The sequence below is a fragment of the Lonchura striata genome, chromosome 2 (genome assembly GCF_050655825.1).
Source record: "Lonchura striata isolate lonStrDom1 chromosome 2, ASM5065582v1, whole genome shotgun sequence".
NCBI lineage: Eukaryota > Metazoa > Chordata > Aves > Passeriformes > Estrildidae > Lonchura > Lonchura striata.
The window spans coordinates 112,575,921-112,590,936 of NC_140704.1; the positions used below are offsets into that span (position 1 = coordinate 112,575,921).

Consider the following 15,016-nt stretch of genomic DNA (forward strand, 5'->3'; position numbering starts at 1 on the left):
CAATTCACTTTTTCCATTTGGGGAGTATAATAAAGAGCTGATTTAAGGATTCTGTGTTAAGAAGTACAGATGATCACTCAAGACTTTTTTTTAGAGGGTCTAATATTTACCTTTGATTTTATGCTTACCAAAAATACCCCAAGTAATTATTTTACAGACACAGAAATTTAAATTCCTATACTATCTAATATATCTCTTTGACTATTTTACTTGAATAGAAGCTACACCTTGAATTACTTTTATTTTGATTGCAAAATTATCATTAAAAATTGCAATACATTTTTGCAATGATGGGGAAGTGGTGGATGTCCCATTTCTTGATGTGTTCAAGGCCTGGTTGTATGGAAGTCTAAGCAACTTGGTCTAGTGAAAGGTATCCCTGTCCATGGCAGGGAGGTGGAACACAATGGTCTTTAAGGTTCTTTCCAGCCCAAACCATTCTATAATTAATTCTATGAATTTTGGAGTGGAAATAAGTTATAGATGGCATGGTACAAGTGGACTTTAAGTTCTTACCCAGTGAATTACACAGAGTCTTTGTTGCTACTTAATGATGATGTATTTTTCTGACTCAGCTACTCTCTTTTCTCTCTCCAACTTCCTATAACAAGAATTTGAGAAATTTAAAGATGCCTCTGTTTCTGGCTGGTGTCTGACTATAGTCCACAAGACTTTAGCAGCCAGTAATCATGAAATCCCAGGACAAGAAAAGAATTTTAAGAAATTGTCTCATCCCTTTTGTTTGTTTAACTGTTATTTAAAGCAAATACCATTCTTTGGTCTTCTCTACTCTGAATTAAACTACTCATTTCCTTTAGTCTTTGTCCATAGGCCATTTTTTTTTTTTTGCTTGACTCTCTGCATTGATCTATGAGTTTATTGAAGTATACTGCCCAGGACTAGACACAATATTCTGTCTAAGGTCATAGCATTGAATAAAACATTGAACAAAGCAGAAGGATTACTTCACATTTCCTTCCAGTCACAGTCTTTCTTATACATCCGGCTGTATAGATTCTGAGGCATTTGCCTTTTTCACAACAGCATGACACTGTTGACTCATGTTCACTTTGTGATCCTTTACCATCATTCATTTATTTTTTCATAGAACTATCTATAGAGTGTTATTCCTCATCCTATATTTATGTAGCGAATTAACCATGACTAAGTATGGGATCTTGCTTTTACCCCTACTAAATCTTGTAATATATTCTGTCCATATCTCTGATTTTTTAAGATCATCTTGAATTCTGTCCTTGCCCTCTAACATTGTTTTGGTCCCTTCAAGGAAATGGTATCTGTTAACTTAATAAGCCTGCTCTCTGTTCCTTTTAGATCATTAATGAAAATATTGAATTGTTTTAAACCCAGAGGAGACAGACCATTAATATCCTGTTAGGTATGTATTTCTGATGAAAAACAAATTGAAGACATAATTACATTGTTCTAACACACACATATAATGGTTGACTGAGAACTGAAAATATGGTTTTATTGTATCAGTTAAAGGTTTTATTGTAATTTGGGTTTAAAACATGAATAATAATAAATATTCTTCCAAAAAAGTACATGCATTTGTGTAGTGAAAAATTAATTTTCTCATATTTCTTTCTGTCTATATATGTCTTTTTAGGGTTGCCACAGATCTCATCCATGACCTCAAAAAATATGCCATCAAAACTGATGTTGAACTCTATAAAATTTTGTGAAGCATTTTGGTACCAATAAACTGCTATTAAAAAAGCAAAAAAAGGATAAATTTTGAAAGGTTCTAAGCAGCTCTAATATTTGCAACTGGATTTCTGATTAAAAAAAAAACTTTACACTAGGTTACAGAAAGTGCAGTGTTATCCAACAAAAAAAAAAAAAAAAAAAGACAAAATTGAAAAGAGGAAAAATAGATTGATTTCAAGGAAATCTTTCTGAAAATAGCATCAATGAATCTGAGCTCTCATGGGAAGGTATGGAAAATTCTTTGTGTTTCTGCCTATGGCAAGGAGGCCAGACTAGAACTTTAGGGCCCAGACATTTTTAGACTTAAGCAGTCAAGTAACCAACAGGGACCATCTGTGCCATGACAGGCAAAGGAGTCCATCTGAGGTCTCACAGAGAATGATGCAGACACTTCACAAATCTGTAGCTGCAAGAACCAAGGAACACATGACCTCCATTAGGGACTGAAAAGAAGGGAGTCAATTCTCCTGAGCTCAGTATAGTTCAGTGTCTGAAATTGTCCACAAGGCAGTAGATTTTGTTTACTACACAGTAGATTTTGTTTTAATTTTTTACTGTTTTCCTATTTTTAGGAATTTAAGGAATGGTCCTTTTTTGTTGTTGTTGTTGTTTGAGGCAGTCTAATTTGTATTATAGCGTGTTTATTATAAACCTTCACACTGAGAGAAAAATCTTCACAATTTAAGCTTAAAAGCCAGAATTCCTCTTTGAGGAGAAAGACTAATGAACACCGTACCAGTGACTGTAACTTGGAGTATCTACTTTGAATATGTGAAGGAATAGAAAACAAAAAATATTTTTTCATAAATGTCTGTTACAGGTTGTTGTAAATTTTTTACTTTATTTACTCCTTTCAGCCAAGAACCCTGCACTTCCTACTCTTTATATATAATTATTTTATATTGGTTGTAGTAAGAAAAAGAGAGAGAACAAAGCACATGTGACAGCCTACTTAATGTGCCATTAGGAAAAGTATGGCAGAAATGAGGACTATTCAGGACCATACAGTGGAAAGTAGTGCATTACACATAGGAGGACAAACCTTTTCTGATTTGAGGAAGTGTGAATTTAGCCTAGCTCCAGATTAACCATGGTCCCAGAGTCACAGATGTGCGTTAGTACTGTGCTGATTTCTAGAGGAAGGTCTTGCAGGGTTAGGGATCTGCAACTAGAGATTGGAAAGAAGGTGGTAAACTGAGAAATATATGTCACTGACCTATTTTGTAGCCTGCTCCCTCCCTAGCTGCAGAAATTTTGGCACTCAGATATATTAATCAGTTTTGGCACAGCTCCTCCTGAAACCTCAGGATTCACCTTTAAGGAGGGAGACAGATTTCTGCCAGCTAGAGACAGCTATTTTGGGTAAGGCTGAGGCTCCTGGCAACCCATAGAGATGGTTTTCTTTGGTGGATGGGTGTCTATTCCTGCAGTACTCATTTTTCATCCAATTTTTGTGCTTGAGAAGTCTGTGTCTGAATATCCTCTGTAGCTGTGTAAAGAAAACTCAACTCTGGTTTTGATTTTTGTAATTAAACTTGATTTGGATGCTGAAGAAAATAGTATATAGATAGAAAACCTAAGGAGCAGTTAGTATATGGGATCTTTGTATTTGGTTTTACTGACATGCACATTAATCAATTTCCATTGCTTGGAGTAATTTAATGACAATTTCATTTAATTTAATTTGATGCACATATTTTTGAAGTTATAAGGGAAATTCACAGAAATTTAATCAGAACTTGTCCTCCTTCCTGAACTTCGCCTGTTTTCATGGTAAGCTTGTCAGAAAAAAGACTGTATTTTGCTAAGTCTTTACATACAGTATGATAGAGTAGGTCTGATCTCAAGCTGGACCCTAGACAGTACTGTAATGCAAATAATAAGAACAGATTTTGCCAACAGAGAGCCTATGTATATATTTATATATCAGGATTTATCTCCCATTTTTATTCTTTCCTTTAGAAGTTTAGAGGGTTCTTTACTAGTCATTCAAGTACTAAATATTTAGCATAAATTCATATGAAAGTTGCTTTGATCTTTGTGTAAATAAACAGGCTCTGTTTCTCCCATAGGACTCTTTCTTGAAAATGATTTCTTTCATCAAGTAGTTTGTTGTATCTCTGTGAACATCAGTACTACTTCCTTCAGAACTTCAAACAAATATTTCCTGCACATTTACAGGAAACATATTAAACACTATAAATGGCAACCTGCCTTGCACCTGATTCAATAGTTAAAGTGAGGTGTGAGCAGCTGAATGACACAGTGCTCTTCTGGCATCGTGGCAGATAAGTATCATATGTGGGATGTCTTCTATAGCAATGTGAACAATACACTTACAGACATAAGAATCTTTTCTTTATTCAACCTGAATGTTTAAGCATTGATGGTACAAACCTGGCAATTGTAGTTTGCCTTTGGTTACTGATAACCATCCTGGAAAGTCCCAAAGAACAATAACAAAAGCTAACATGGTAAGTCAAGTGCAAATCTCTTATAGATGGGGAAGGTAAGCAAAAATAAATGTAACAAACTGGGAAGAGAGGGAGAGTAGAAATCCTATTATGATGTAAATTTACCTCAGCAAAATTTTCAGCAAAGTATTTGTTACGTCTCCAAAATAGGTTGCAATCTCAGAGGCCTCATCTTTATTTACTTTGTTATCGGTGTAAAAATGTGGCCAGAATCTGGTGTTCAGTATCTTAAATGTGATATATTGGGCAGGAAGCCACGGATGACTCTATCCCTAGAAAGCACAGCTTCAAAATGTGTTTTCTGCAGAAGAACGTATTATTTGAGTCTCTAAGAAAAAAATGGTTTTAATGAGTGATTGTTTTACCAAGCCCTCCTCCTGGAACAAACTAACAACTTCACCTTGTTATCAACTTCAAATTTTGACTTGTCAGGAGGATATTTTGAAAGTTTTCTGTAGATATGCTCCTTTCTTACAGAAAAAACCAGACATCTGTGAAGCCAATTTTCATAGCTTTACTGGCTTTGAGTACTCTTCTTTGCTTTTAGAATGCTCTGAAATTATTTTAATTGAATCAAAGCCATAAATTATAATTTCTGGGAGACACTACCATGTAATTGTTTCTCTTTGCAATATTTACACTTTAACTCAGTAATCCTCTCCAGCGTCCTGCTTTGGAACTCCGTTTTGGCCATGTAATTCATTCACTTCACAATCAGTCAAGGCTCTGCTCTATAATTCTAATTTTGTTAAGTGATATTAATATTGAACAGCTGAGGTTTATTATTTTTGAATGAAGTCACTCTTTATTCTTCCTGTCTTAAGACTCAGTTAATATTCTGAATAAATACACAGCTTCCAAATAGGTACACATTTGACCATTAGTTAATCTTCAGCCAAAGACATTAGGGAAACTCAAGGCTGTTTGAACCTCCAGATCATTTGAATTTACAAAGAATTTTGGTCCTTTCCAGTTTCTCTTCACTAGATGCAGCTTTTCATTTGTCACTGTCCAAATGGGAAATTTTTCTATTTACTGAATGATCTGATACACACAGAGAATATGCATGATTTTACAACATTTACATACTTAACAAACACAATTTATAAACCTGCGTTCTCTCTGTCTCTAGGCTATGTAGACAATGCTTATATGTCATGATTACCATTAATTCGCAGTTTGATTTCACTGTTAAGCTACTTTATACTACTTGGATAATGAATGGATCCTTATAGACTTAACAAATAGACTAAATCCTCAAAACACTTGGAAAGCCATGGAGACAGGACTAGTACTGGCTCCTAGTCTTCAGTCTGGGAGTAAGACTTACATAATGTTGAGCACATTTTGAAAAGGGTTTTACCAGAGAGCTAAATGCACTATTCCCAGACAGAATACTAAAAGAGAGTAGAGGCTTACATTTTTTAGATGGCCTGTCTTTAAAGCAGACATATGCATTCATCATAATTTGAATCATCAGTAAACTGAGGTAGGAGTGAGGTACAGGCGGGACTGCTGAAGGAGAACAGTGCGGATATCACAGATGAGCAATAAATTAGACATTGCACTATGCAATTACACTGTTGAAAATCTCAAGAATTGTTAGCACATGTGTAAAAGATTTAATTGCCCCAAATGCTGTTAAGGTCAAAGAAGGACTTTGCTCACTGCAGCGAACAGTGCAAAGAAGCAACTGCTGATCTGCTCCCTCTACCTACCCACTCCCTGAATATTCCTCCTGGATTCCAAGAATTTAGATGTGAGTTAAGACACCTGACTTGAGATAAGATAAAGGTGGTACTATTGTCCAATTATCTTAGGTTTAAAGACAATTAAACAAGACTAGAGGAGAAGAATATACCCACAAGGAAAGGCAGCTCAGCAGCTGTGCTGAAAATTAGCCCATTGACTCAAGATGTGAGGCTCAACTCAAAAGAGGAAGAAGACTGAGCATGGGACTGATTAGCATTGGAAGCGAGGGAATCATTTAAATGATAGGAAAAGAGAAGTGTTAGCTGGGGAGCATTGATTCCTTCCTTTGCTAAATGTATAAATGGTGAGAAGCTTTGAGCAACCTTGGGATCCCTGCCACTGAGAAGACCAGAAGAAAAGGATTGACAGGATGCCATCTGGATCCAAGGGTGGTGGAATTTTTTCTTTTAATCTGACTCTCTGACACTGTTTCTTTCTCTGCTCTCTTTTTTTCTATTTCTTTCTATCTCTTTCTACTTCACATTAATTGTTAAATAAAACCCATACTATTGACTTCAACATATAGTCTTATTTTCATCTTAATTCAGGCAAAGGCATCTCTATAAGAATTATAAAATTGGATTTTAACAGCGCATTGTAAAGACCCCTTCCCTAGAACAATTAGAATTTATAAATGTTATCTTACTGAAGCACTTGGAAACGTAGACCATGATGTCTCTTAACAGTCTTGTGATTCATTAACTCTTGAGTATTATCAGGAGCAGGACAAAGCCCTAGAAGAGATCTTGGATTGATACAGGAAAATAATTCCAGTCTTCCTACAATAGTGTATTTTAGGGCCTTGATATCATCCTCTAGTCTGTCTCATGAGTTTTGGTGATAACAAAAGTAAACATGACCTCACTTTCTGGAGTTGTGGAAAGTGTAATAATGAAAGCATGTATCTATTAACTTGTCAGTTCACAATCTCTCATTTTAGAAACAATCAGGTTAGGAAGCTGACATACTGACATATTTGACATTAAGTTGAATGTTTGGAGTTATTTCATTTTCCCTCTGATGATAACTTTTTAAAACCTGTGTTTGCTATTTGCTCATGTTGAAGTCTGTGAATAAAAATGTGTGTCACTGATGGTATTAACATGTAATCAAAGGCACTGCCATGGTTTGGATTATGGTTGGTTAAGTTCTTGGGAGAGTTTGCAAGTACTATCACTGCACTGTACAATCTCATTCATCAAAAGAAGATTGTTTATGCACTTTTTAAATATAAATATGATATGACTGTAAAGTTTTATTAATATTTCCTTATATTTTTTAATTTCCACTTTTTTCTTTCTTCTTCTGCAGTATTCTCCCAGCTGCTTCTGCTGACCTCTGAGTATGAAAAGAGTTTCAGGCAGGTCAGTACAATGCAGTGAAGGTTTACTTTTCAGAAAGACAGAGGGGTTGGAAGTTTTTAATGGAAAGACTAGTTTGTTTAATTTTTCAAACCCTTCTTTGCAAAAAACTGTTTGTTACACAGTAAATCTCCAGTTAGCCTGGTTTCTGAGGCCATTCAACCACCAGCAATTACTCTGATGGGCTATCTCTGGGATAACTCTATTAAGAGCAGTTGGATTACACAGTTTTTGGATTACATTGTGGTGGTATAATCTATAGCAGGGAAAATAATTCCTCGGTATACTTCTGAAAAGACGAAACTTTCTCAACACACTAGATTCAGGGAGTCTAAAATGGCAACAGTTTCAAAAATACATGGTGGTAGATGCAAAGAACTCCTGCTTTTCAGCCTCCTACGTCCCTGCTGGTCCCTCCCTCTCCTAGTGACTTCTCAGTGCCCTCCTTCCTCCTTTTTCCCTGCTGCTGTCAGCACTGAGAAGTAAATGGGTCAAGCCAGTAGGTCACTGACAGTGCAGAATGCACCTCACTATGTGTTGCCGTAAGCCATACAGGATTACATGATAAGTTTCTCAAAGCCTGTTATATAGGCCCTAATAAAAATATGCTCTTGATAAGACAGTGGAAACAGGGAGCCAGAAATAATGTGCATATTTTAAAGATGAAGATGATTTTCAGCTAATAGATGTAAAGAAAATATTAGCAAAATTTCTAATGGCAGCTCTTATGAAAGGACTTTCAAACAGAGTGTTCCTTTGTTCCTTCTCTTTAAAGAGGAAAAAAGACCCTCCAAAGTCCAGCCACTCACAGCTCTGGCTAGTTGTACTAAATGGGGAAGAGATCAAACCTTTCACATGCTATTTGGTATCAGCCCCATCACATTATGTAACATGACTGTCTTGTCACAACATAATGCACTGGGGAGGAATGACAAAAGGCGTTTTTCACAGTTACATTTGAAGAAGCCACAGCACTTCAAACAGGCAACTTAATATATTTTCTTGTTAAAGGACTTGCTCTAAGGACAGATTGAAAATGTGCTCTTTTCCCAAGTACATCTGTAGAAATACACACATTCTTTAAACATAGCTGCATTATATATATGAGCATAATACATAATGTCTTTACACAGAAAAGAATGGCTGGGTGTAGGTCTTTTTGTTTCTATGGCTTTATATAACAATCAGGATGGTATGTGCAACATATGGAGTTGCATGTGCTTAATAACTATGGATTAACTTTTGGGATTACTTTGAGTGTGGTGATCCCTAGTGCAATAACTAGTTTAATAGTTCTAGCACAAAAATTGAAGTTTCAGTAAATTATATTTCAATTTCAGTCACCACAAAGTGAGCGCATTTGTTCCAGTGGCCACTTGATTTGTCTCACATTTCTTGTCATAATGGTGACAACTTTTTTTCCTGATCCACCAGCAGCCCCTTTCTGACTGTTCTTTTCTGAGCCACTGTGCCATCCCCTTTTTCTCACCTGTTTTACCCACGTGTTCCCTATGCTGTTCTCAGCAGTCACTCTGGATGCCTTTCATCAGGTGTAAAGGCTTCAGTAATGCCTTTGTGTTAATTCCATACAGTCTATATCACAGAAATCAGATGAGAGCATTAGCAATGCAGGTTTACTTGAATGTCCATCAAGACTACATTTGAACTTGGTTACATCTAGTGCTGAGGTACTGAAGAACTCTTGCTCCTTGGCAGCTGCATGGTCTTGTCACCTTTCACTTATCTTCCCAGCAGCGTTGTGTCCTTTGTCACGCTGAACTGCCATTTCTGGAAATGTCACCTCCTCAAGCAGAACAATTATGGATATAATGTATCAGTGCCAAGAATGAGTGATTCAGTAATTCACTGGTGCTTGAAAATGTCAGTTCTAGAAATACTCATGCTTTCCTTAAGTTCGATTGTGGCTCAGACATGTTAGTCCAAAAAGAAGGGACTTGAAAAGTGAAATACAGAAAATTCTTTATCCTTGACTTCTATTGGTATCTAAGCCATAAAATACAAAATCCTAGAATACTTGCAGAGCATTTTGCTTTTGCTCTTGAACTTGAAGAGTGAAAATGAGCTATGTTTGAATTTTTATCTTTTTCATCACAAAGGTCATCGGATTGCAGGCAGGTTGTTTATGAGACTGAAGCTCATTGCTATTGAAGTAAGTGATTCCAATAATGTTAGATCAAATCTGCTCGTCTATTTTATATTTCAACTTCTTTAGATTCAATGCTAATTTTCTTTCCTTGAAACATATTTAAATCCTTTTGCATTAAGAAATTAAATTTTATAGGGAAGATATAGTAGGTGTTTCATATTTTAGCTTTCAATATGACTGGTAAAAAAAAAATAGTGATAAAAAGTGCCTCTGTATTTTCTTTCTAACTAGAGGGGAGGGAAGGGAAAGAAAAGTCAATACTTGGCTGGAATCATGAGCAGCTTGTTGACTGAGTAAATCAGTCAGGAGCCCTGCAGCTGGTCAGCTTCACCTCACCGATAAATGTCACAACTCACTGCTGTCAATATGAATTACCAGAAAAGGTTTCCTAGGAGCTAAGGACAAGGGAGCTCTTTTCCTTTGAATGCATTATATGGGCCAAAATCATACTGATACATGATTAAAATAGGTTACTCTGACTAGGCAATTATTTAAATTCACCCCAAAAGCAAGACAAACCATGGAAAATATTGCAGGCCAGATCAGAGAATGCAGAAAATTTGTGACTTTAACAGTGGTTTGAGAGGTTAGAATGTGTTAAATTGCAAAGCAAGTTTGCTTTAGTTTTCAGTGCTAGGAAAGGTATTTGAGGAAAGGTGACCTTTCTATACAAAATTAAGGAAGGCAAGCACTGCTTGAAGTTATTCTAGCAAGATTTCTCCCCAAGCCACTCACAAGGTGCTTTGTGCTGCTCCGGCAGAGTTCCTCTTGGGAGGGCATACAGGCAGCTCCCCCAGCACAGCCTGGGCTCACCACCTGCACTCCGGACAAGGAGGCACACACTGAATGTAGGCATTTGTTGTTGTCCCTCTGAAATGAAAGGAGGACTGTGAAAACAGACAATGATCTCAGATTAGTTTCAGTCACAGAGAACAAGGAGCACCCACGAATCTCTGAGCTGGCTGGGTGGTAAGCGCTTCTGACATTTGTTACCAGAAATAACAGTGTGTGGGTAGCTGCCTCAAAACAGAATAACACAGATTTTAATCGCTTCCTCTACACCTTGTCCTCATGTATTGCAGTGTTATGCTGCACCCAGTTGTAGCCATTGGACCTGACAGGATGTTGACATGGCAACATGTTATTTGGGACAAAACAATAAAATGGTAACAAATGAAAAATGCTATTTTTATGTATCTGCAAAGCGTATGTCCAGCAGATACTACCAGCGGTTACTGTGCTGGTCAAAAAATTGAATTCTCTTTTCACAGAAAATATGGACATAGAAACTAAAGAAGATGTTATGATCACAGATTAAAAAGCAAACCCATAAAAGACCAAAACAAAAATCTTCTTGCAAATAGAAAGATTTTCTGAAAACTGAAATGGGACATTTATTTTTATTAAAACCCTTAATTTGGCAATGATGAATTATTTTAATTTCAATATTATCCATTATTTTTATTCAGTGACACAGAAAAAGGATAAAAATATATTAAAAATGTGCTAATATGAATGTTTTTTTTTTTTATTCTGAACAGAACCTGAAAAAAACTCATAACTAAACAAAATGTTCACTCACTTTGGATGTTTTACTTTTAACACAGTTTAAGAAATGCTACTTATTTTTAGGGATACAAAAACAATAAGAATCAGATGCACGATTTGTAAATTAAGACTGTCAAATGGCTCAATGGAGATATATAAAAATGAAACATTACAACATCATTGTAAATTTTCTGAAAAGGATTCTTGGTGGATCAACACGACTTTGTGAAGCATTTTGATATTGCTGTGTGAAGCATTAGAAAATTGTCCTGTCAAGTTTTTCAAGCAGCTCTCTATATCCTTATGTAAAATATGGTAATGCACTTAACATGCGATCCAGCATACCTACTTAAGCCACACATTTCCCTACAATATTCAAAGCAAAATCCAAGTCAGAAAGCATATTTCCACTTCATTAAAATAATTCTTTTTGATTTTATTCAAATGAATCAAGGAAATAATGAAGTTTTCTGCTTTCTTCCCAATTGCTTTGAGCACCAAAGTGGACAAGTACATTATTTTGATTATAGTAAAATTGCATTTCTCAGTGGAAATAAATGTTCCAGCATTGCATGGAAGAAGATAGCAACGGATGCAAAAATAATGACTAGTAAGGCAATTTGCTTGACAATACATCAGGTTCTGGTACACTTAAGCCATTTCCTTAATTATCTATTAAAACTATCTGGATACCACCTTTGATATCACATGGAAATAAGCAAGATAAATTATAGACTAGAAATGAACACAGTTTTTGCTTAGTGTCCTGTGGCTTTGCTCTGCCCACAATATTGCTACCAATTCACTGCTTTCCTCTATGATTGCTAGGAATTTAACAGTCCAGCCAGCCAGAGGCATAGAACCAATTGGTTGAGGCTGGCCCCCCTGAGCCCCTGGCATATGGCACATGGGTGTTTCTGCAGAGAAACATGGATACTGACTTTTCCCAGCAGGGGTCATGCTCTTTGTGGTCCTGAAATAAAGCATGCTGATATACCAGGGATGCTGAAGAACAAGAGACAGAGCTCATACCTGCTCAGCAGAGCCAATGTGCATGCTCTGTAGGATGTCAAAACCTTTATCTCCACCTACTTTTGCAGTCAGAAATGCAAGAACTCTGTCTGCACACTTCACTGACCCATTAGGTAGTAGCAGCTACTCAGCTCCCCATTTTCAATTACATTTACATCTACCCTGATCTGATAATGCAAAGTATTTAGAAAGGGTAATGCAAAACTACAGAGTAAGCAAGTTAATACTTGCATAATACTAGCATAATGGCTTCTGTTGTGCTGCAAGGTAACCAGAGCATACCTGTTAAGCTTGCTCAGTATTTTAGCATGTGTATAAATCACACTACAGAACCTTTAGGCTGGACAAGCTGTACATCTGATAGATATTATTGGAGAGCTGCAACTGAAATGCAGTACTTTACTCAGTTTCATTTCACCTTTTTGAAACTAGGAATATCTAATCTTAGTAGGAGACCAGGAAAATGTAGTATTTTTGTAGCATTGGTTAGCACCTGATGTGGTGCAACATCAAGAAAAAGTAAGAATAATCCATAGATGAAAGAAATTTTGTTTTAATTGCATGCTTCAGCTTTATTTTGTCTTTATCCTGCCCTTTCTCCAACAAAACTCTTATTCCCACATGTGCATTGATGTAATAACTGTCTTGAGAAATTCTTACTCCAGTAATTAGCTTGTTGGGAAATTAGTTTTATGAGAATGAAGGACACTTCCCAGCATTCTAGATGGCAAGGATACTTTTTCTGGACAGATATGTCTACAAGGCATTTCCAGAACAGGCATGCATGTTCTGTGGTTCCTCTGTGGAACCAACCACACCAAAAATAACCTATGGGAAAAGTGTTTATGAACTCAGAATGTACACTGAAGTGTTTTAGTGGTCAGAAGAGGAATTTGTAAAGACAGTTATTACTGATGTTCCATTCTATATTTCCATTTTTTTTAAAGTAAGGTACATTCACTTAGCTATGAAATAATGGAAGTTGGTTCAGGATCCTTCCCTTGTCTATATTTTTATGTTCTACTCTTGGGAAATACATTCTCCAAAGATCTTTTCCTTATATTCCTCTTAAAAGCAGAGAAGTGTTTTTATCTCCTTCCAATGATCTCATTACTAAAGACAACTGTATTGAAGAAAAGGTTAAAGACAGAAGAATCTGCTTCCAACACATGAATACACTTGAAAACATCATATTATCATTACTCTTATTAGGTGTGTATGAGTGATAATAACTGATTTAATGGATGTCATCCATATTTCTGTTTGTCAATTGCTTTTGGCTCATAAAATTCCTTGGTGTACTTTCTGGTCTCCTGTGGTACAGAGTTAATTTTCTTCTTCATAGCTGGTACAGTGCTGTGTTTTGGATTCAGTATGAGAAGAATATTTATAACAGACTGATGTTTTTGCAGTTGCTAACTCTAAGTCCAGGGCTTTTCAGCTATCCAGACTCTGCTAGGGAAGAGTTGGATAAGAAGCTGTGAGGGACCGTGGCAAGGACAGCTGACCTGAAGTGGCCAAAAGGATATTCCATACTACAGAATGTTGTGGCCAGTATACAGCCTGGGGCAGCTTGGTTGAGAGATGCCAATTTCTACTGGGGGACAGGCTGGCCATTGATCAGTAGGCAGTGACCAATTATATTGTGTATCAATTTTATTTTCTTTGGTTTAATTACTGTCTCTTACTCCTTTTCTTTACAGTTAGTATTATTATTATAGGTACTATAATTACTATTATTAGTGTAATTTTATATTTTGCTTTGTTTCAATGTTTAGACTTTTTATCTCAGACTACTGATCAATTCTCCTCCCTACAGGAGGATGATGAGCAAGTGGTTCAAGGTGCTTAGTTACTAGAGGGAGTTAAAAAACAACGATTTTCCAAAATATTGTAAATGTCTTAAATATTTAAGTCAATGTTTTCAAATAAGTCCCAATTAATATCTTGCAAACACTTACCTGAATTGTGTAAACTACAATGTGTGGATTACACCATTGATTGTAAACAGTCCAATTTCAGAAGCACTTGCAATTCATTTTGGTTATCTTTCATACTTTAAATCCTATTTTGTGCAGGAAAATATTTGTACTAATTAGGTAAGATTCAAATTGCCTACAAACTATGTATTTTTTTAAAAAGTGCCCCTTTACCTCTCTTCATGCACCAATATAGAATAAAAAGGAAAGAGAAAGAAAAGTGTAAAAACATAAAACTTTCTTAATGAGACATAACCACAATGATAAATGATGGTAATATCTATCACTTTCTGGCTCAATGGAAATAACTGTGTGCTTACTGTGGGGTTTTTCTCATTTTTGATTAAAGGATTATAAAATGGCCATCACTAAGGCAGAATTCAGATCTAATGGGATAACATTGAATTAGATATGCAATTTCAGACAAGAAAGAGAGACTCTTTTCTCTGTCTGAGCCTGGCTAGTGTCATTAGGAGCTGTGGAGAATGAAGAAACATAGCAGAGACAGACAGGAGCCAAGCAGTAAATTGACCCACTCATCTTCCTTCTGGAGCTCTTCCAAAGAGCTTTTATTTTATTGGACAAACACCTCCATTGCTCACTTGAAGGTCAAGTGACTGATGATGTCTCACCAGTTTCCAGCTCCACAATGCTTAAGAATTTCCAAGTTACATTATCTTTCCTTTTCCCTCCATATCATCAGCTGTTCTCTTTTAGAAGTGGCCAGCAGAAAACTATGGATACAAATAACAGTCTATAAAAGTCCATAGATACTCCATTCTTACAAATTTCAATCTCACACTGCAGACAATAAATCAATTATTCATCCTTATGTAGAATCATTCATCAACAATATCAAAGTTCCTTGGCAACATTATCCACCTTTAAAGAGGAGTCTGAATGCTTAGAGACACTCTTGGGAGATTGCAAGGACAACATTCATGGAATTCACTTTACATGAAATAAAAA

The 15,016-nt window shown here is 36.1% G+C and overlaps 2 long non-coding RNA genes across 2 annotated transcripts in view; one reads left to right on the forward strand and one right to left on the reverse strand.

Moving 5' to 3' along the window:
- LOC146768373 (uncharacterized) overlaps nucleotides 1-13,021 on the reverse strand; it is a 53,743-nt gene extending 40,722 nt beyond the window's left edge. Inside the window, exon 1 of the long non-coding RNA XR_014952885.1 lies at nucleotides 10,224-13,021. This is a non-coding gene — a long non-coding RNA (uncharacterized LOC146768373). The remainder of the gene's footprint in view (nucleotides 1-10,223) is intronic.
- The window catches only part of LOC110468138 (uncharacterized), a 55,702-nt gene continuing 40,793 nt past the window's right edge, over nucleotides 108-15,016 (forward strand). The window contains exons 1-2 of the long non-coding RNA XR_002465034.4: nucleotides 108-3,096; nucleotides 7,272-7,324. This is a non-coding gene — a long non-coding RNA (uncharacterized LOC110468138). The remainder of the gene's footprint in view (nucleotides 3,097-7,271; nucleotides 7,325-15,016) is intronic.